The 22,627-nt window shown below is 49.1% G+C and overlaps 1 protein-coding gene across 2 annotated transcripts in view; it reads left to right on the top strand.

The window, feature by feature from the left end:
- The first annotated feature begins 827 nt into the window (after positions 1-827).
- The window catches only part of LOC144818098 (A disintegrin and metalloproteinase with thrombospondin motifs 6-like), a 674,525-nt gene continuing 652,725 nt past the window's right edge, over positions 828-22,627 (top strand). Inside the window, exon 1 of one of the 2 annotated variants that reach the window (XM_078675151.1) lies at positions 828-1,057. The gene's annotated coding sequence lies outside the window, so the exon portion shown is untranslated. The remainder of the gene's footprint in view (positions 1,058-22,627) is intronic. The other variant, XM_078675150.1, reaches the window with a different exon arrangement.

The raw sequence follows: 22,627 nt of genomic DNA, 5'->3' as shown, positions 1-22,627 counted from the left end.
CATGTCATACCTTGGTGTTTATTTATCTCAGGGTATGTGTTCGGTATCTGACACCTTCGGGTAAAGTCCGCGCTATAAAAAAAATTCATTAAATAAATAAATAAATAGCTGTGAGTCTCTCCACCCTGGCACCGATGCTTAGTACGTGTCTGTGTCCTTGCTTCTAGCGATAAGTCGCTGAATCTAATTACCGGTCTGTTTTATCTCCATATCTCACTCGATCTGGAGGCCTCAATTATTGTGTCTTGGTGTCTGTTTTCATTCAAGATGTTTCTGAGTTTGTTTTGTACCTGTGTGTGTCTGTGTGTCCATGCTTCGTTGTCTGTCTCTACATGTGTCTGTGTTCGTGGATCTGTCTCGCTGTAGCTTTCGTGGTGACTTTATCTCGACGTCTCGCTTAATAGTTGAATCTCGGAGTTTATGTGCTGGTATCCGTCTTGAAATCGCGGTCTTCATATCCGTGCATGTCCAGTTCTGTGCTTCTGTGCCGGTGCCAGTGTCTCGGTGGCCGTCTGTGCATCTCTCGCTCTGGCAGCGCCTGGCTTTGGTATCCTTACCCAGGCAGTGATTCTCTCTGGTTCAGTCCTTGTCCGTCCCCAGGTGCTTCAGTTTCAGTGTCTGTCTGCTTCTGTGTACTCGGCTACCCCTGTCTGAACCTCTCTGCCCCCTCCCCCGCGCCGGGCCTGTGCGCACGCGCGCAGCGTGCCCTCGGCCCCCCTCCCGCACATCTGCAGCGTGACGTCAGCGTCGGAGCAGCCTCCGTCGCCCCCCTCCTCCCCCTCCCCTGCCCGGCCGGCTGCGAGCGGTGCCGGAGTCCTCAGGCTCAAACTTCAGTCAGTGCTCAGCGTGCTCATCCACATGTAAGCACCGGCTGCGAGGGAAGCGGGCCTGCACTGCGGTGAATGGACGGCAGCCCCCTCTCTCCCTGGACAGCCTCTCCCGAGCCCCTCCAGGAAAGGACCGCGGCGGGCGGAGCGCCCGTGCAGAGCAGGGAGCTCAGGGGGCGGGAGCATCACTGTGCACAGGCACCTTCTCCCTGGAGCTCAGGATGAACACGGTAAGGTTGGCTGATGTTCACTGTCCCTCCACGCCGTCTTAACCCTCCATTGTATAACCCCCAACCCGTGCATATCCAGATTGTGCCCGTTCCGCCTCTGTCAGTTCTACACAGCCCTTGCGAGTTCACTCAGTAGACTACTTCTGTTCCCACTCTGCTTGTCCCTCCTGTGCCAAGTCTACATGCCCTTCCAGTGCCCACCTTGCATACCCCTAGTGTGCCCACCCGTGCATGCTCTTCCCGTGCCTATTCTGCATATACCACTTGCGCACCCTGCAGTTTCTTCTACATGGCTCTCTTCTACCTACCATTCATACTCTCCCTGAGTCATCTGCATAGTCCATTTTTGCCCATCCTCCAAACACTTCACATGTCCTGTCTCCCCGCACACGTGTCTATTCTGAACTTTCCGCTGTGGCAATCCTGCATACACCGTTGTGCCACAGTGCACGACCCTTGTGCCACCAGCATGTGTCCCTGCCTATTCCAACTGCCCCCTGCATTTTACACTACTGCACCCTGACATGCTACTTCTATTCACCAAAAAGTATTCCCATGCACATCGCTGTCCACTGTATGTCCCATGCTTGGATCCTCCTTAAACTGATGTGTGGCTTTCCTGCATATACTCGTGGTGTTGCACACACTCCTCTGTGCCAACTTGGATATCTCCGACTGTCTCTACTGTGCTTCACCCTCTGCAACCACCTGTTTCACACTGGATTTCCCCGTGTTCCATGCCAATCCTTTCTATCCCTGTATAATGTCCTCTCCTTACCCTACATAGCCAGATTCGTACTCTGTATATCTCCCTCTGGTCATCTACTTAGCACACCCACCCCATAACCAGCTTGCATATTCCCCATTTACCCCTAAATATCCTATTAGCACCCCTTGCGATGCAGACTATGCATATCTCTGCCTCTGCCCCCTGATACTCTCATCTGTGACCTTTCTTCCGCCCTCTACCGTGTTGGGCCACTGTGCATGTTTCCCGTGTGTTCCTGCGCACCTCCTTCCCGCACCCTAGGCTGTAATTTGCACTCCATACATACGTATCTCCCTGTGTCCCCCCTGCATACCGCCCTGAGTTCCTACTGCATACCCATGTGCCTCCTCCCCACATGCATCCCTGTGTCCCCTCTGCATGTTTCCTCGACTTCCACCCCGTTCGCGCCCCCCCCCTCCCCTCCCCCCATATCCACTAATAATCCTGCTGTGCTGCCTTCGCCTGTCCCAGTAGCGCAGTTGTGCGCACTCCTGCGTGCCCTGCTGTCGTCGGTGTCTGTCAGGGGGGGGCTTGCCCCAAACTCCAGACAGACAGAGGGCTGCAGGGGTGCCAGACTCGGCTCGGAGCCTGATCTGCTGATACCGGCCCCTTTCAGATCACCATCGGCTCTGTTCTCCAAACTCGAAGGCTCAACTTTCGCAGTCTGTTCTGTCTGAAAAAGTCAGCCGGGAGCTGCGGGTGGGGGGTGTACACCCAGGCGAGCGGGTGGCTGATAGGACACCGACGTCTCCCGACACCGAGGGCATGGGCTGTGCATGGTTGGATGTGGCACAAGGATCGTGGGCAGCCTTGGTATCTAGGCCAGAGTCTGGAGCCGATAGTGTGGCACATGGGTATATATGGGCATGTTTAAGGCCATGGGCAGCAATCGCAAGTGACACGGTCATTCATAGCCAGCTAAGTGCGACATGGCGCAAGCACAACAGCCTTTCACAGGTGTAAAGGGCTGTTTTAATGAGAACGGGCCATCCTTTAACTGCAGCTGGCACAATATCTTACACTTACATTAATATTCCCACACTAGTACGACCAACATTCATAACTGCCTCCATTCTTAAACCTCCCTCATTCTCCAGCATAACCCCGTCCTCATCCCAAAAACTTGAAATTCCCTACAGTCTGTGTCTCCCCTGCCTTTCAGAGGCATCTACGTCTCACCATGTTGAGCCTCTTGGCTAGATACTGGCCTCAGCCAGAGGTGGCCCGCCTGTCGAGGAACCTAGCCAAGCATCTGTTCTCTCCTGCCTGTCTGTCCCTGACCATAGCCAGCTTTGACAGCAAGGGAACGAACATTTTTTACAGGGGGCTTGGTTGCTTTGGCACCGAGGGCAGAGGTAGTCTGACATCGTTGTGCAGGCACCTTTCGAATGGGCATAGCTGGTACAAATGAGGGTGTGAAGAGCATTCGCAAGCAGCACGGGCATTTTACAGCCAACCTTTGCACCAATGGAACGAACATTTGTAGCACTGGGCAGAGATAACGCTGGCACTGTGGAATCGGACAGCTTGGCACAGGCACACACACGGGCAGTGTAGGTGGCACGAGCGGGCTAGACAAGCTTGGCATAGGCACACACACGGACAGTATAGGTGGCACAAGCAGTACTAAGCAACAGGCCAGGGCACGAACATTTTCTGCCTGGCCCCGATGCGCCCGGACACTGGACGCAGCACCTGCCTTCAGTGTGTGTTTAACCGCCAGCGGTCGCTCGCGCAGTTGAGATGATCTCCTCGGCACGCTCCACAGGAGAGAACGCTCGTGAGGGGAGAGCGCGCGGCCCCGTGGAAAGGGAAGACATCCCCTCAACTGGCAGGCAGCGCGAGCACCGGCTGCAGGCGTGGCGTCGGCTCCTCCGCTGAGGGCAGAAGCGGTACCCACCTCAGGAGCCACGGGCCCGCCTTCTGCCCGCGGCCTGCACTCCCGGCTGCTCCCCTCTCCCCTCGGGCGCTTTATTCTGTACATTTGTCCCCTATGCCCGGATCTTTACTCCTGTACCATATCCAGTACCTGTTTCAGACAGGGCTCTCTGACAGACGCGTTAGCGCCGGCACCTGCATTTCTTTAATTTGAAAGAAAGTGTCCCTGCACTTCTCGGCATTGCTGCAATAGATTCAGTGGGAGAGCACCGGCACTTCTCTGGAACAAAAAGGTACTTTGCATAGTGAGTATCAGCACTTTTATATTTCTATTAAAAGTATTAGCCAACAGCCGGGCATAACAGGAGCTCCTTCATTGCTGCGAGCACCATATGCAGCGGCTTTTGCTTAGGGACTATAATTAAATCAAATGTTAAGAAAGGGGAATCACCCGGCTCTCACTATCGGTGAAAGCCCTTGCACCCTCGACTCTTCTCAGCCCGTGGACGTATGCTGAGAGCATAGCTGCACAAGGCTATGGGCCCCCAGTGTCCACTGTGTGTGCCACACATTCTAACATTACACTGGTTCACCGTATCTGGGCCAGATGCCAACTTGTCTGGGTCACACGCGTTTTATCCAAACATATGTTAGCGCTGCTGTCTGGGCACATGCTGCAGGGACTTCCGTGATGTGGCGAACTTCTTTTCATTGGCTTTCTTCGCAGGGCTGTGTCTTCTTTACACAGGCTCTTCTAACAATGCCGTGACTATATACAAATTTTTTATGACAGGGCTGATATCTCCTTACACGTGCTCTCTTGAAAGGGCTGCACTTTTATGCTCATACAGTTTCTTGATCGAACTGTGCATCTCTGCTCAAAGGCTCTTCTGCCAGGGTTGTGCTCCTCTCTACACACGCCTTCTGCCCGGGCTGTACATCTTTTTACACAGTCCTTCCTGCCAGAGCCGTACCTCTCTGTACACACGCTGTTCTGCCAGTGCCAAAAGACCCAATATGGTAGTGAGCAGTTTAGAAATGCGGTCAGTCAAACAGATTATACCTTCACAAGTAGGGTTGTACCTCGCAGGACACAGGCTCACAAAGACTCGTGACCGTACCTTTACACTCTGTACACACAACTCCCCCAATTGAGTTTCTTCAAGTGAAACGTGCCGTGCTCAAGGGAAATGGCTCGTCCTCTGGGAATGGTAATACACCCAAGTGGGTGTGAACGAGATGAACTGCAAGGAGTCTGAGCAGGCATCGTCTTCAAGCACATCTCAGCTACAGTTCAGCACCTTACTTACACTTAAAATAACACAATAAGATAGGTGTGTGTTTGAGTTGGTGTGTGGGGGGGGGGGGGGGGGGGGGATGAACGATTTAGAACATCAGGGCCTGTAATCGTTTCTTACAATCACAAAATACGTCTGTTTTTTCTACGGTTCATGTTTGGTTGAGGAGGAGGCCCATATGCTACCCAGTGTGCTGAGACACAGGCCTGTACCACCTTCTTTCAACTTTAAAGTGGGATCATTGAAACCCATTCGAGCTCTCATGCTACTGGCCACTCGTAACCAGTGCCCTTGTCTGTACCAGGAGCCCAGGCACAGTGAGTAGTGCTCCGTGTGCGCTCTGCCTATTCAGACAGCAGAAGAGTGCATCAGCAGAAAGCCCTGTCCACCACGCAGAAATAGCTGGCAGCCACCCATGTGTGTCTAACTTGGTGATTGTTTCTATGTTGGAGGCAGAATACATAGGGCAATGTCAGATGATTTACACTTTACGGTCTTACCTTTGAAACATCCTAGTCAAAACAGACCACGTGCCTCTGTTGCACAGCACGTCCGTTGAGCAAGCTAGACACCACTCACTTAATTCTCATTTGACTGCTAATCTGTGTTCTGAAAAGTGAGCCCATCTCGACTGACAACATCTTAAACTGTGCACAATTTCCCCCTATTGTTGATGAAGGCTGGGGTTGTTTTCTGATACAGCAGAGCTTGCATTTGGCACCGTCTAGGGATGCGCAGAGTTTTGCAATATTCCAAAACACCAAGGCCTTGATTTACAAACAGTTCATGTCAGGTTTGCGTAAAGTTTTTAACAGAAACCTAATGCAAAGTGTTGTGGTGGGATGCATAATCCAACGCAAATAACAATTTGCAATGGCTTGTAACCCTAAGTAACCCAAAGCTACGCAGTGCACTGCATTGTATTAGTTTACATCAAAGGGGCGTTACATGGGCTTCCCATGCAACCACCCATGAGTCTTGACACAAATGCATATCTAAAACAAACTGTAAACAGAGATTTGTGCCAGATCTTGCATCTTGGGGCAGGCATATCTAGGAGGAATGTTTCCATTTCTCCTTGTTTTTACCACTTTGCCAGTGTACTCCATTGTACAGCACACATAGAAAGTGGGAAACACTTTAACACATAGTTTATATACTGGATGGATCCCTTCCAGCACAAAACCTATGCTTCCCACAACACCTAATCCCTTGCCTTAAAACACAAGGATGTCAGCGTTGGCATATGCCAGCCAAAAGTGCGTTCTACTCTCTGTCCAGTTCAGAGAATGCAGTGCAGCAACTTTACTCGCTGCCCTGCGTTACATGACTTGTATGTAAATCTGGGTCCAAGAGTGTGAATACTGAATAATGAAGTAATAGTGCATGTTCTTAAACTGTCATACTTTATGCACCGATTACTCATTTGTTTTACTCAAGTCCGCTTTTATTTTCGAATGTATTTTGTTTTACATTACTTTGTAGATACGAGCTGTCACTTGACTTCTGTGTAGATACTTGCATTGCTTATGCTTTCTAGCGATGGAACATTGGTGTTGGATGATGAAAACATAATTTGTAATTTGTCAACAGAAAATCAAGAACAGGTTAACGGTTCGTCATTAGCAGGCAACAAGGTTGAGCATGTGTGTAAGCACTGAAACTAAGCACTTTTCCTTGCACTGTATCTATTTTATTAACAGGCTCAATGGTTAGAGCGGCAGACCCTGTTGCAGAGGTCTAGCCCGGGACCAGGGTTCAATTCCCCGCCTCGGCGGGTCTTGGGCTCAAAATTCCACGGACCTGATAATTCTTGCCTCGGTGCCTATTCCAATCATGGAGTCCCACTCTGCAACTCTGGGCAATAGCTTGCTTAATCTCCACAACGGCCCCCACAATGCTAAGGATGCCTGGCCTCCACCTTGGGGGTGCCCAGGATGGGTTCCACAGCGGTATTCGTACAAGCGCCTTGAGACCCTTGCGGGTGAGTAGTGCGCTATACAAGTATCAATTTACATTTACATTGCCTAGGGAGATAAAGTAAAAAAGGATGATGCATGCGTCTTGGGTCGAGTTCAACATTCACACACCAGTTTGAGGCTAACGTGATGCTGGAGACCGATCAGTGGCAGCAATAGATATGGGAAAGGCCTCTAACACACTGTACTTGGACTTTCTCCAGATGGTGATGGAGGAGATGGGCTTTGGTGAGGTCTTTAGGAAATGGGTACACCTGTTTTACACAAATCCCACAGTGATGGTGTGAACTGGAAAAGTGATGTCATAGTCTTGGAGGTTCAAAGGGCACTCTGCAGGAGTGTCCTCTATCTCCCCTGGTGTTCGCCTTGGCAATGGAGTCAATGGTGGACATAGTTTGAGAGAGTCTCCTATGATGGTGGTTTTGCTGGGTCATACCTACGTGCAGTCCGTAATTGCGGATGATGTGCTGCTATGCCTGGGGAACCTGCTTAAGGATTTAACTGTGTTTATGAGTCTTTCTTGTGAAGAAGAAGAAGTTGTGTGTCTTTCCCCTTAAACCGAAATCGGAGAGCACAGACCTGATCGGCCCGCGTTGCAGTTGTCCTGGAGTCTAAAGTCCTTAGGATATCTGGCAATCCAGGTGTTCCATAATGACAGGTACACAAAAGAGTGCAACCTGGGTAAAATGTTGATCGCTGCCAGGAAATTTTGAAGCATCTATGTGAAACTGCCACTTTCTGAGATGGGTAAACTGACCCTATCTAAGATACTACTAACTATCTAGATAGCTCTTTTTATGTTTTATTTTCACTCACTAACATACCTGAGGTGTTGCCCGGACGGATTTTGAAGGATGTTAACAGACTGCTGTTGATTTATTTGGGGCGGTCGGAGCCTGGGGGTTTGATGACGTAGAGTGGCTCTGCGTAAATTGCAGTTTCTGTCTCAGAAGAGAGGTTTAGCTGCTCCTGACTACGAAATCCACTACCTTGCTGCTCAGTTTCAAAGGGTTGCAGAGTGGATGGTTGACAAAAGTCTGGCTGGAATGGTGGACAACTGGTGTCTGAGATTCTGGACGCCCGAAGTACTCCATGGATGAAAAAAATCCAAGCAGTAGCCTGAAATAGTTGGAGAGCTTGCAGCATACTCTCCCGTGCTTTAGTTGTGGCTGCACCCTGAATTGAAAGATATTGCGTCTAAGCCAAGTAAAGAAAGTTGGGGCCAGGCTGGTGTGACTACTCTTATTTGAAATTAAGTGTTATTGATTCTTTGAGCTCTGCCAGAACGTGAGCTTGCCCAGGAGCAGATTGTAATGTATGGAATTCTGGTCAGGCAGGTGAAATTTATTTGGAGGCAGGGAAGTGCTGAATCGCCAACACATATTACTGTGCAAATACCTGCTTATTCACAGGGAAGCCAGGAAGGCTTTTACTGCAGTTTACTACTTCCTCCTATGGCAGTCAAGGGTAGATGTTACTTCTTTGGTTGAACGCTGGGAACCTGATTTGGTGGACAATTGTTGTCTTAAGAGAGGGTGGCAAAGCTGGAATAACCCTCCAAGGTGGCAAAGATCGTTCGACTTAAACTGATTCAACTGAAGGTATTGCGCAGAATGTGTCAACAGTTTACATTAGCCTAATACAACATTCCTATAATCCTTTACCATCCACACCACACTGGCGTTTTTATGTATTCTCCCATGCATGCCTTGCATTACTTCTCTAACGTTGGTTGTCCTTATCCTGATATTACACAAACCAGCAGATGTCTCTACCATTGGAATCAGACCAGCTCTATTTTGAAACATAGAGACCTATACACAACCTTTATTTTTGTTACAGATGGAGTAACATTATGGTTAATGAATCAATATACACGTTAGTTTTTTTATACAGTGAATATCCTGAACTGCATTATTTCAAGGTGCTCTCAAATGAGATGATCACAGAAAAGGAGGCAAAGGGAAGTAGTTGCTAAAGGTCAGGTAGTTTGGTCAAGCTGGAAAGCTGTGATTGAAACCAGGGTCTTTGGGAAAAGGCCCCACAACTAGTTTTTTTTTGCGCATTTTCCAACAAAATCTTCTGACTGGCCGATTATGCAGGTGCATTCAAACACCCTTCTTCATAGAACAGGTACACCTTGGGCAGAAACCTTGCAAGCTTCCCAATTTCAGAGGAGAGGTACAGTTAGGGAAGCACAAAATATCAGGTTTTTCAAATTCCAGGACAGGTACAAATTGGGTAGCAGGTGTGCAAGCTTTACTTCCTCACAGCAAGCTTCCCTCTCTCACAGAAGACAATACATGCATTCTTTCATTTCCCGCAAAATAAATTCAGCAAGATTGACTAGTACAAGCTTTCATCTCTCACAGAACATGAACAGTTAACACATGAGTGACATGTAGGTTACAGAAAGAGATCAGGGGTGGTGCTTAAGTCACTGAGATGAATGTATATGTGGATGAGATAGTGAATATGTGAGTTTTGACATCATTCTCAATTAGATGATATTCCAAGTTAGCATCATAACAAACCTGCTGCTGCCACATGGAGACCTGCTGTATGTGTTGATTCTTTGGTGTTCCCTGTATTGAGAAGTAGCTATCATCTACTAAGTCATTGTTATTTGGAGCAGCCTCACAACAGTGTAACTAACTATGCTTAGGTTTTGAATGCAGACACACCAGGTGCTGCACAACCCCAGGCTCGGTGCTGCCCCTGTTCACATTTTGAGGACCACCAGTGTGCTGGATTGTCGTACATATTAACACAGTGCTAGGCCATTTTAGTATGTTAGCTAGGTTTGACCATGCCCTTTTCTTTCTCTTCCCCTAATGGTACTGTTTAACTGTTTGTCAGTGCTGTATGAACATGTTCGAAGTGATACTACGGTTATTCATTATGCTGACTCCGTCGGTAATTCTGACCTTCTCCTTTGATTTTTTGATGTATATTTTGCTGAACGTTCATAACAATAAAACAGATTTAAAAATAAAAAGTGATCTTACTGTACAGAAAGATGAGAGGGATTACACTCCAATTGGTAGGCACAGGAACAAACATTTTGTATTTGGAAAATAAGTTGCTGTATCCGTATAGACCTGGGATTACCACCCTTTCTGTAATAAGAGCTACTTATGCTCAAAGAAAATCATAAAGAGCTATTAAAATTGTTAGAGTTGTAATAATGACCGCACCAGACAAGATTACAATGGTGGCCACCATGTGCAAGATTACTGGTAGTGGTCACCTCAGCACAGTGTTGCCAAGAATGATCACTTCAATGCATCACACCAGGCAAGGTTGCCAGAAGCAACATAAAAAGGTTTTGTCAATTTGGAATGCCTTTACATGGGTAATACATAGCAGCCATATCCGCAACTCCTGGTGCAAAGGTAATAACATTAGTAATATATTTGCTGCAGTGAAATTCGATTTATCACTTAAATATCTGCTTCATTTGTATTTTGGAAAATCGACCATTTATCTCTAAACAAGCTTAAAAGTTCAGAAAAATGCACACTTTTTTGTCTCAGACGAACACATTTTGATTTTGGTATATACATATGACCATGTGATCAAGTCACTTTGGTGTGGCTGAAACACGTCATGGACAATTCAACAAGAATGCATACATTTATAATTTTTTTGCACTGCATCATTTGGAGTCCGTGCCTGCTTCTTCTGGATATATATATATTTGTTCTGGATATATCTATACCTCTCTCTCTCTCTCTCTCTCTCTCTCTCTCTCTCTCTCTCTCTCTCTCTCTCTCTCTCTATATATATATATATATATATATATATATATATATATATATATATATATATATATGTAGATGTAGATACTCCTCCTCCCAAAGAAAGAAGCTGTGACCCAAAGGGAGAAACAAAGCAGCACTTTATTGGTTGAATGTCCCAGGCGAATGCATTTCGGCAATACCAGCCTTCTTCAGCGCCCCTCTCCAACTGCTACCAGTGCTGCGGTGTTTGTAGATCCGCCACGCTGCTGTTTGCAAAGTCTTGCTCCGCCCCCTTGGTGATATATATATATATATATAAAAATCCAACTTTCCACAATGTGCCTCCTGCACAGAAAAGTTCGCGGACAACCAAATCAGCACTCAGAGGCAGAAGATATAAAGTTGCTGTATTATTTTAATCCATAAGGTGGGTAACAAATGCCATCAGACGCGTTTCGGGCTCGTCCGTGCCCTTGCTCACTGATAATTAGCAAAGCGAAAAACAATCACTTAAATTCAGTAGTTTGGCACCAATGCTCATACTTTGTAAACAGAAAGGAAGGACTAACATATTTCATGTGTTCCTATACACATTCTAATGTGGGCGCCATTTTGTAATGATAACCATACATAGATAAAACCAGTATTATTACATAGACATATAGCCAACATAAATACATCATTTCACATTATATACATTCATTCAAATGGTATATATGTTTTATCAATACACCTATTTAAAAGGCACAAATGCCTAAATCGTATATATGCGTTGTTTTACTAAACAAGTCAACTAGAACCGAGTCACAAGAAAACAGTAAAGCAAAGTTGAGAAATAAGGGAAGGGGGTAGGCTAGAAACATTCTGACCCTCTAGGCTTGCTCAGGGGGTCGTACATGGATGTTTACGCTCTATTTTTAATTTTTATTTTTTTAAAGGAAAATCGCGGCGCACGCGTATGTAAATATGTACAATTACGAGCAAGAGCTGCATGCTGATTGGTTGTCAATACTCCAAAACAGGAAATGTTGGCAGCCATCTTGTTTGTCGCGAGAGCCGAGTCACAAGAAAACAGTAATACAAAGTTGAGAAATAAGTAAAGGGGGTAGGGTAAAAACATTCTGACCCTATAGTAATGGAGTGGTGTGGCTCACTGGTTAGAGGTTACAGACCCAGGAGCAGAGGACAGCCCGGGACCAGGGTTCAATTCCCGACGCGACAGGGTCTTGCACCAGGGTCAGCGGACTCGATAATTCTTGCCTCGGTGCCTACTCTAACTAGGGATCACACTCGGCAACTCTGGGCATTAGCTTGCCTCATCTCCACAACGGCCCCCACATACGCCGAGGATGCCTGGTTTCACCTTGGAGATACCCAGTAGGGACCGTCTCACAGGGAGAGCCAGGACGGGTTCCCCAGCGGTCTATAGCGCAGAGATACTCATTCGGGAGTCGATTCTAGCACATTAGAAACCCGCAATTATTATTATAGTCTTGGTCAGGGGGGTGGTACATGGATCTTTAGGCTCAATTTTTATTTAAAAAAAATAAAAAAATGGTGGGGTAATCGTGCAGTACTTGTACGCGGTGGAAAAGGTGAAAAAAAACTAGAAGTCCGTTTTGTTTATTAGTTCCCGGGGGAGGGGGCAAATTACTGGGGCCATTTTTAGAGCTATATTTCTATGACAGTATGTAAAACTTTCCATTTTTTTCCCCTGCATCAGTTGTACTCTCTACGCATGCGCAGCCTTGTTTGCAAGTGCACTTTTTTTTCTTTTTCTTCAAGTTCGCCAAGCAAACCTCTCCTGATTTTAGGTATTAAATTCGCCGCTTTCTTTTCCCGGGTCATGTGTGTCATCCGGTGCTATACTTTTGTAATATATTAATAAACATATTGTATGTATATTTATTTGAAATGTAGTGTCCAGGCGCCAAACGTTGATTACATACTCCGTCCAACCGCCATTTTAATAGTTTTCCTCCGTTATTTTTATTATATCTGTTACTTTCATTTTACCCCGCGCATATTTTCTCTGTGATCGATGAGATTTCGTGCCACATATACCACGGTGTTTGTCCTTGGCCTCCGATCTTATCAGACTTGGTCACACGTATACCTAGAAACTAATTTGAAGGACGTAAGGCACAGGCATTACAACATGTGTTGGTCAACAAAAAAACATTATTAAGATTATGCATTTATCATGTGTGGTAAATGCATACTAGTTGTAAAAGCATGTGTGGAAAAGCGATATGCGTGCTAATGGTTTTGTGGTGACGATCACGCGTGCTTATGAACCGGGTCTGGGCGTGGTGGAGTCTAGGGTACCAGGCGGAGGGGCACGCAGCTGCACTCATACAATATAGAAGTAATATAGGATTTTTAAAACTTAAAAAAAAAATTATTCCATAATTATCCTAGTTTAAGTCTTCTGTTAGTATGTTCATTAAATACATGAATATATGTTTTTAAACAATTAAAATAATTCGCGTCTTTTTTGTACGGGGCGCCGTACATGACATCACACGGAAGCTTTGATGCGACGTGTAACGTCAAAGGGTATTCGTAGCGTATGCTGAGAATGATTAGCAGTACAAACTATGGTGTGATCACTCTCTCACTGTCAAATCTGAGCACAGGGCGCGCTATGAGAATGGTTAGAAGTGGTCACTCATTGGAGATCCAATTCAGGTGTATGGCTTATCCACAGTATCATAACGTTATTTTTTAACCTGGTTAAGTTTGAGGTTTGCATGAAATACTATGCTATAGGCAGATATGGATGTTTAGGGAGCGGTTATCTGCATGAAGCTTGGTTATTACCATTTACATATAGGTGTCCGAGGGAGGGAAAAGAAGTCTATGTGAATGGCGAGGATTGCACAATAGTACCAGATCACTCCTTAATGTGTAGACACATACAATTGCATGGCTCTTGTATACAAGATGCACCTAATTTGGACTGAGTTTTGAAAGGTAGTCCGACACCTGCTATCATAACAACGTTCAGTTTACTGGAAACTGGAGTTATTTGCTTTGAAATAATGGAGATTGTTGTGCAATGTTAGCAGGCATCGCTTACATGATTACGGTAACTGAGCGTGTGGTTTGATTAAAAAAAAGTTGTGTTAACTCCTCTGCATGGGAAGCTGGATGTTTCCATCTGGCTGTCGATTTCGACCTTGAAAGCAGAGTCAACCAAATGAGCCGTATAAGAGCGCTATTGTCTCAAAAAGAGGTCGCTCTTATATCTGGCACAGAAACATTTGTCCTTCATGTAGCAAACACCCGCACAGAAGTGCATGATTTATTAAATACAGACGTGCTCTTGAATTTTGGGGAGTTAATTTAGAGTATCTTTAATGTGTCCTTGACTACGGGGTTACCTTACTTTTTTAAAGTTAGAAGCAGTGGCCTTGTGACTTCTGTGGAAAGTATATTTGGTGTTTTTTGGGATTTTTTCATTCAATTTTTTCCAGCATCTTTGGTGGATTGCGCTTAATACTCGCATTAGTTGCCGGTTTGTTTTTCTTAATTTGTTTACATAAATATGGATGCACATCCTGCAGCAGACGATAAATATGTCCCGGCTGTTGCTACTTCGCAACCGAATGATTAGTTATTACGGAGCGCTGCCTTTGGCAACGTTGAGTGCAGTTTATGGATTATCGTTTCGATTCTCCTTTTTCACATGCGTTCAGCCTGTCTTCCATTGCCTGAGCTGCGATTTCAACTGGGCCCTGGATTTGTGTCTCTGCAGTACGGTGTCTCCCAACGTGGATTGTGACCAGCTGATGAGCCCCTTACTGGTTCATGACGTGCTGTGTTCTGGCGGCGGGATTATGGCCTTAGCAGCGACACATGGAATAATGGGACGTTGGAATGTTTTTGCAGCGGCGCTTGAGTTATTGGCACGCAGTTACATTGAAGATGACCGAGTTTTCCTCCGATGGTGATAGAGTCTCCGGTCGTTGAGGAACATGTATGTTCATTCCCACTATTGAATTGGATGGCTGAAATGTTTTCAGATGAGAACAATGACTTCCTTTTTGAGGCTGTTGCAACATACTGTGCTTACACGCTGTTGGATTAAGACTCTTTGATTTTTCTACATATTCTTTATTATTTAGTTACTGCTTTCTATCAAAGAGCGAATAACTTTTTTGGGGAAATGTGAACTTGACTGTGCTTTTTAGGCTTGGACTCTGCGTTCCTAATTCGCCCACGTTTATATCACGTGCTTTGATCAAGAAAGGGTGCCGCGGGACTGAGCGTTGCACTCACACCGTGTTAAGTTAGCTTGGGTTTATTAGAAGCTTACACGCTATTTTTGCTTTCCTGCTCTGGTTTGCACACGACACGTACTTGTGATATTGTTTAGAGAAGGCTGAGTATTTTGCTTTATATGAGAATAATTTGGTATGCTAGATTTGTAAACTGCATCGCTAGTTTTGTGTGTATTGTGAGAGCATGGAACATCAAGGTTATCTTGAATACTGTGTCTGTTATTCAGAATGATCCTCGCACGTTCGAGCCATAATACATATGGAGCTGTGGCCACCTCTGATACTTGCGCGTTTCATAATCCATTGTGGAGGCAAAGTTACACACATTTGGAGAACATTCGTATCTTGACAGTTTGTGGAGCACTGAATGTGATCCACTACTGCTGAGTACCAGAGGTATGGGTCTGTCCATGTAATCCTTTTTTTTTTGTTAAAACAATTTTTATTGCGGTGAAATGGAGAACAATCAGTGTCACAATGCACAATATACAGTCCAATGTTGCATTATATAGCGAATGTCTTCCAATTACGTCGAACACAGCCATTCAGCCCACATCCCAGAGGCTGGGCGGCGCTAGTTTTCTACATTGGGTATTCCTCGGGCCGGGCCCGACAACACTGTCAGTACTGCAGGAGCATTTCTCCCCGCTTTTTCAACCTTATAACGTGGTGTCCCATACTGCTAACCTGTGACGCTGTGCGCGGTCAGCAGTGGGATCTGCAATCTTATTCCCCCCCACCCTTGTTTCCCTGTGTCCAAGTCAGTGCCCAGTGTGATCATGTATAGCTAAAGCATGGGAACACGGACTAAATATATCTTAATGCATGTGTGTGTCCAAGGGAATCGCTGCTGGCATGTTTGTCTCCGTTTGTGGCGTCTCATCTTGTGTTACGTCCTCTTCATCCTCCTCTAACGTGCTGTCTCTCAGTGCCTGCACTAGTGTTTCCCAAAGCATTGCCGCTTCTTGTGCCTTGTCATCCGACCTACGGCGAGCCATCTGGTAGCGGATCATGCTCTCTGCAGTCGCCCATTTCAGGAATTCATTCAACCATCTTCTATGTGTCGGTGCTGTCTTCGATTTCCACCCCTTAGTCAACTCTCTCTTCGCTATGATTAAACCCATGTCTATAAATTTACTTGTCAGTTTGTTCCTTTTCGCGTGGGGAAACCAATGTAAGATGGATACTGCACCATCATAGTGTATGTCCCTGTCAGTAACTGCATTCAAGGTCCCTTCAATTTCCGCCCAAAAGTCTTGTAGTCTCGGACAACTCCTTAACATGTGGACCAGGTCAGCTCCCTCTAGGCTACATCTTGGGCATGCCGCGTCCGCTACGCGGAAGTAGACTGCGATTTTACTAGGGGTGAGGTAAGCTCGGTGGAGGATAAAAAAGTGTATCAATTGAAATCGCGCATTTCTAGTGCTCTTCCCGACCCTCCGCACTAGCTGCGACCATACAGTGTCCGGGATGTCTAATTGCAGGTCCGCTTCCCATTTATTCTTAAGTGATGTAAGTGGCTGTAGGGTTTCCGTGTGCATTCTACGATAAAGGCACATAAAGGCCTTAAACGTCCCTGCCGCCATCATGGTATACTGGCAAGCTAACGACGTTGCAGGCTCCGCTAAGCCCCCCTCCCAGTGTTTCTGTATGGCTCTCACCACCGCCGCATGCAGTAAGTAGTCTCCCCTCGGGAGATCATATCGCTCCTGCAAAGTCTGGTACGGGGACAATATCCCATCTTCGTAGAGATCACCTATCATCTGCAACCCCGCCTCTTCCCAAAGATGCAGTCCCGACCAGTCGCCGCCATGTGGGAGCGCCGTCACCATACCCAACGGGATCTCCGGAGCGTACGGGTGTCTAGTGCCGGTTCGCCTCTGCAAGCGGTTCCAGCACAGACGAAGGGTCCGCTCCTCCTGAGAGAGCTCACGCAGAAGCAGTTTCTGTTGTAGAGTAATGTATGCAAGGACATGGCGGGGAGTGCCGAAGTCCCTCCCCTGCTCCGGTCCGCGGTACACTCTCGCTACTTCCTGTGTAAAGAATTGCAACTGAGCTGCTAAGTAATAGAGCTCTAAGTCCGGGACTGCGAGGCCCCCCTCGTCCTTAGGGCGGATCGGCGTTGTCAGTGCTACTCTGCGCCTACCCGGTCCCCACAGGAAGGACACCAACATTGAGCTCAGTCGTTTAAAGATTGCTCCGGGTATCCACACCGGGAGGGTCCGGAAGAAATACAATAGACGCTGCAGTGCTACCATTTTCAGGAGTGCAACTCGGCCCGCCGTTGATAGCGGCAGGGTGGCCCAAAAGGACATACAACCCCTCAATAAGCGGATGCAGCGGCCGACGTTACCGTCGAGGAGATCCGTCTGGTCGTGGTAGACGTGTACTCCGAGGTAGCTCAGGCAATGGGGTTCCCAGCGTATATTCCGGTGAAGAGGAGGACATTCCTCCTCCTTCCGCAGCGGGAAGAGGCAGGTTTTAGACCAATTCACCCACAGGCCCGATATATTGCTGAAATGCTCCAATAGGCTCTCGGCACCCTCTACCGCTGCCCCAGCGTTGTCCAAAAAGAGGATGAGGTCGTCTGCGTACAGGGAGATGTAATGCCGCTCTCCCCTGAGGTGCAGCCCGGTGTAATATTCCCCCTTTCTCGCCTGAGCCGCCAGAGGCTCCACTGCAAGCGCAAACAGTAGGGGGGACAGTGCGCATCCCTGCCTGGTCCCCCTAGCCACTTCGTATTGGTCCGATACCAACGACCCGACTCTTACCCTCGCTCTCGCTGAGGAGTAGAGCACCCTCGTCCATTGTATGTATCCCTCTCCGAGGCCGAATGTATGCATCACTCTGTATAAATAGGGCCATTCTAGGCTGTCAAAGGCCTTTTCAATGTCGACCGCCAGCACTAGGGGGGATCGTGCCCCGGAGGGCAGAGTGTCCATCAACCTAAGTAATCTACGAATGTTGTGCGTGGTATTTCTCGTGGGAATAAAACCTGATTGGTCTTTATGGACCAAGTCTTGCATATGGGCTATCAGTCTAGTGGCCAGCACTGTGCTCAGTATCTTGTAGTCGGTTGTCAGCATAGACAGCGGTCTGTAGGACGCGGGGTCCGTACTTTCCCTACGTGGCTTTAACAATGGGATCATGACAGCTTCACTCATCGATCGGGGGAGTTTGCCTACGCCTTTGGCCTCATTATATATCGTTTGGAGTCTCGGGGCTAGTAGATCTAAGTATTTCCCGTAAAACTCAATGGGCAACCCGTCGATCCCCGGCGTCTTATTACGCGCCATTCGCTTTACTGCCCCCCTAATTTCGGCCAAGGCAATTGGGCTTTCTAGAGCGTCTGCTTGTTCCTGCTCCAGTCGCGGCAGCTGCAGGTCAGACAGAAAAGCGTCCAGTGCCTCAGTGTGGTCAAGCAGCTCCGCTCTATACAGTCTCTCGTAGTATGATCTGAAGCAGTTTAGGATTGCTGATTGCGTGGTATGGACGTGGTCCCCATTGCCCCTTAAAGCTAAAATCGGCTGACTATTCCGATTAGGGTTCGCCAGCCAGGCCAGGAGTGTTCCCGTTTTGTCCCCCTCAGCCAGAGTCTTCGTAAGGTATACTTTGTAATCAAAACTACGAAGGCGCTCCATCTCCACTGCCACCGCCTCCCGTGCTCCCCTCACTGTCTCCTGTAGGTCAGGACGATTCGGTCGATCCAACTCTACCTCACGAAGAGTGCGCTCAGCCTTGTCTAGGTCGTCAATTAGCGTCTTGCGTACCCCTGCGTATTTCCCTATACAGTGACCCCTCACCACTACTTTAAATGTGTCCCCTTCTATGGCCCTAGACGAGGCAGTACCCTCATTATCCATAAAATACTGGACTATTCGCTCCCCCAGCTCAGCTTGGAAGGGCGGATCATCCAGCGTATCAGGCCGTAGTTGCCATGTCGGGATTTTGGGAGGTTCAGTCATCCAGTCCAGCGCCAGGAGGAGTGGATTATGGTCAGACAATGTACGTGCTAGGTATTCCGTCCGGGCTACCGCAGTAACCACCGAGGGGGAGCATAGGAAGGAGTCTAGACGTACATGTAGGTCGTGTATACTAGAGTAGAATGAGTAATCCCGCTCAGTGGGGTGCTGTGCGCGCCAACAGTCAGTCAGGTTCCATGTGGTCTGCCAATCCGATCGACATTTCGCCAGTCGGTGCACAGGGGAGGTGTGTAGTGGTGGGTGCGATCTGTCTAATGTAACATTCTCTACTGAGTTGTAGTCTCCTCCCATCAGCACCGGGCCTGCAAGATAGCTGGCAAGCCCCCTGGAGAGGCCCGCAAAGTAAGCCGCCTGTTCCGTGTTCGGTGCATATATACTACAGAGCACAATGTGTCGGCCTCTAAGGAGTCCTTCAACTGCCACATACCTCCCGTTCGGGTCGATCGTGTGCCTAGTCACCTGAACGGATAGTCCCGCTCTAACCCAGATGAGTACCCCCCTAGCATATGCAGAATATACAGTGTAGTACAAGTGGCCCCTCCACCTACGCTGGAGCGCAAAACCCTCCTTTATGGTCAAATGGGTCTCCTGTAAGAATGCTATATGTACCCCTCTGCGTTTCAAGTATGAGTGGATCTTGTGTCTCTTCGCCATTGTATTTAACCCCCTCACATTCCAGGACACACATTTCAACAGTCCAACATTAGCCATTGTCCCATTGGAGAACAAACGAATCACTGGCATTCAACATCTTGGACACTGACTTGACCCCTCCCCCCATCCTCCCCAACCATCCCCCTGTCCCTCCACCCCACTCCACCCCTAGAGTCGCCCCACACTCTCTCTAGGCCCTCCCACCCCCAGAACAGGACCTAACTTCAAAAGAGTCGCTCCCATCCAAACAGGTGAGCAACGTGCTCACTAAGTTCCTAGTACGTAGTCAAAGCTACGCTGGCCTTATGGGCCTCGGGGTGCGCACACTAGCTACCGGACCCTCTAGGTGCTTTCTCCTACTCCCCCGCCCTGTCACACATGGCAGTTCCCATACCAGTCCAGTTGCATAATCTACTGCTCCAAAGTTCGTAGGATTAGCAAAAAAGCCCCTTCAGTTTCACTCAGTACCTTGTCAAGGGTTCAGCCTTCGACGATCTCCCCCGATGTCTGCGGTGTGACCTTCGGGCCTCTGGCTCCGCCCAGTTCTGATAGTTCAGTGTCCGAGCCCGTTCCATGGTCCTCCGAACCCGATCCCTTCTCCGAATGAGGCAGCGCCGCTCCCGATACTTCCTTCACCGCCTGTAGTGCCGCTCTCCGTTCATCTGCCGTTTGGAAGTTCGTCGGTCTTTTGGAGCTCTGTCCGCGCCCCCTGTGTCGTCTCGAGCATCTGAGTGATTGTCCCTGGCGCTCTTACTCCTCCCGAAATCGAGCCCCGTCTGTGCCAGCTTTGTAGGTTTCCCACCAGGCCCAAGCATCCGCCGACGTAGGGAAAAACAGAGAACTCTCGTCCACCACCACGCGAAGTCTGGCCGGGAATAGTAGCGAGTATTGTAGTCCTTCCGCTCTTTCTTAATAGACAGGAAAGAGGCACGCTGTTTCTGTGTCTCAAACGTATAGTCCGGGAATAGTGTCACTTTGCTGTTATCGACCTGGAATGGGCCCGCCTCCCTTGCTCTCTGCAGTAGCCAGTCTCTGTCCTTGTAGTGTAGCAGCTTTATGACCACCGGGCGCGGAGGGAGACCTGGCTTCGGGGGTCTCGACGGGACTCTGTGCGCTCTCTCCAGAGTGAAAAAAGGGGATAGTCCCTCCGGGGCCACTACTGATTGCAGCCATTCCTGCAGGAAGCTCACCATGTCCGCCCCCTCTGTTTTTTCCGGCAGGCCCACGAGGCGCACGTTGTTCCTCCGGCTACGGTTTTCTGCATCCTCGGCTCTTCTCTCCAGCGCCCGAATCCGGTCCAGCGCGTCTGTGAGCTTCCCATCGAGCGATTTCTGCACCGGCACCAAGTCCTTTAGAGTTGTTTCCGTTTCCTTGACTCTGTCCGCAAGTTTTGCGTGGTCAGCCCGCAGGAGCCCCAGCCCCGCCGACACCTGCACTATGTCGTGGTGCAAGGCATCTTTCGTAGCGGCTATGGCCTCCAAGATCCTGTCCTGCATTTGCTGTAGGTCCGTTGCAGGTTGCGTGGGATCCTCAGGCATGTCCGGGGCAGAGTTTCCGTCACCCTTGGGGCCTTTAGGCTTACCCATGTCTCACCCGCGTCGTCCGGCCGAGGTCCCAGGGGTATGTAGCGGAGGTGATTCCCCCTCGTGCCGAGTTGGACCCCGTACGTCAGCCTGGGGTCGCGAAAATCTCTCTCTCAAGCCCTAACCACAAGTTCAGAGTTTCGGTAGGTGACGGAGCCGGGGTCCTCGCGCAAATTCGACTCTAGGTGGGCCTTAGCTGCGCTCCCCCCGAGGCTGGCTCATTCTCCCTTGGGTGGGTGCACCCGACCGGGTAACAGGGTCGTCGGGTCCGCAGGGCCCCCCGCGGAGGTCGCTTTAGGTCCCCTTAGGACGCAGTCCTCTCCAGGCACCAACCAGGCCCTATGGCACGTAGTTATTGTAGACAGACTCCCCAGCTCAGTAGGAGGTTGTGCCGCTCAGTCTTGTTTTCCATGCATTTGTGGGTCTCTCTCTCTCTCTCCGTGGACCCCACTGACTGTGCTATTAACTTGGCATTGGTCTGTCTATGGGTCTGCACGTGTCTCAATGTTTGTTTCTCCTTGCCTGCCTTTATGTGTCTTATTCAAGACGCTTATCTTTTTTTCGGTTTTCGTCGTCCTCCAGGCGCCGCAGTGGAGCACTCACTAGTCTCCCTCTGCGACGCGGGTCCCAGTAGGCCCGCTCAGGGGGGCAGCTAGCAACAGGAACGACACCGCCAGCATGCGCCGGGCAGGCCCCCGCACCAGGGCTCCGACCACCTCTCCCGGCAGGGGCGGGGCTCCGCCGTCCCTCCCCAGTCGCAGCGGTCGAGCCGGCGGGATCACCGCTGTCCTCCGTGTCCCGCCGCTGCAGTCTCCGCCGGGCCCCCTCTCCCGCTCGGATGAGCCGACTTCACTCGGTCCGTAGGCCCCAAAGCCGGGGCGTCGATTTTGGCACTCCCGGCGGGGGTGAGGCCCTACCAGTCTCTCCGCCGGTCGTCCTCCTCCACAGGTCGCTCCGCAGTGTGGGGCCAACAACCACCCAGGGGGTGCCTTTCTCTCCGGCGAGGGTCTGCCGGCCGTACTCAACGCTGGCGGCCGCTGAGGAGGACGCCCTCGAAGTCGCGGAGCGCTCAGCTACTCTGGGGTCGCCATCTTGGCTGTCGGAGAGCCAGCTTCGTCTCCGCTCGCAGCCGCCTTCAGAGGAGCCCCGCAGGTCCGAGCTCCAGAACGGAGCAGTCACAAGGTGAGCTCTCGGGATCCACCCGAGTTGTGCGGGGATCCCGGGCCAAGGGCAGGAGGAAATCAGGATTGCCGGGCGGAGGGTCGGGAGCCTCGTTAGGCTGCGACCTTTCTCATCGGCTGCTAGCCACGCCCCCGTCTGCCCATGTAATCCTATGAGACTTTCTGTAGTTATAAACTAATCTGCTAGGTAGGGAGGGTGAAATATAGGTATATTTT

The sequence above is a fragment of the Lissotriton helveticus genome, chromosome 2_1 (assembly GCF_964261635.1).
Source record: "Lissotriton helveticus chromosome 2_1, aLisHel1.1, whole genome shotgun sequence".
Lineage (NCBI taxonomy): Eukaryota > Metazoa > Chordata > Amphibia > Caudata > Salamandridae > Lissotriton > Lissotriton helveticus.
Note: the sequence above shows the minus strand (reverse complement) of the source record. Positions and strands in the feature narration are given on the sequence as shown.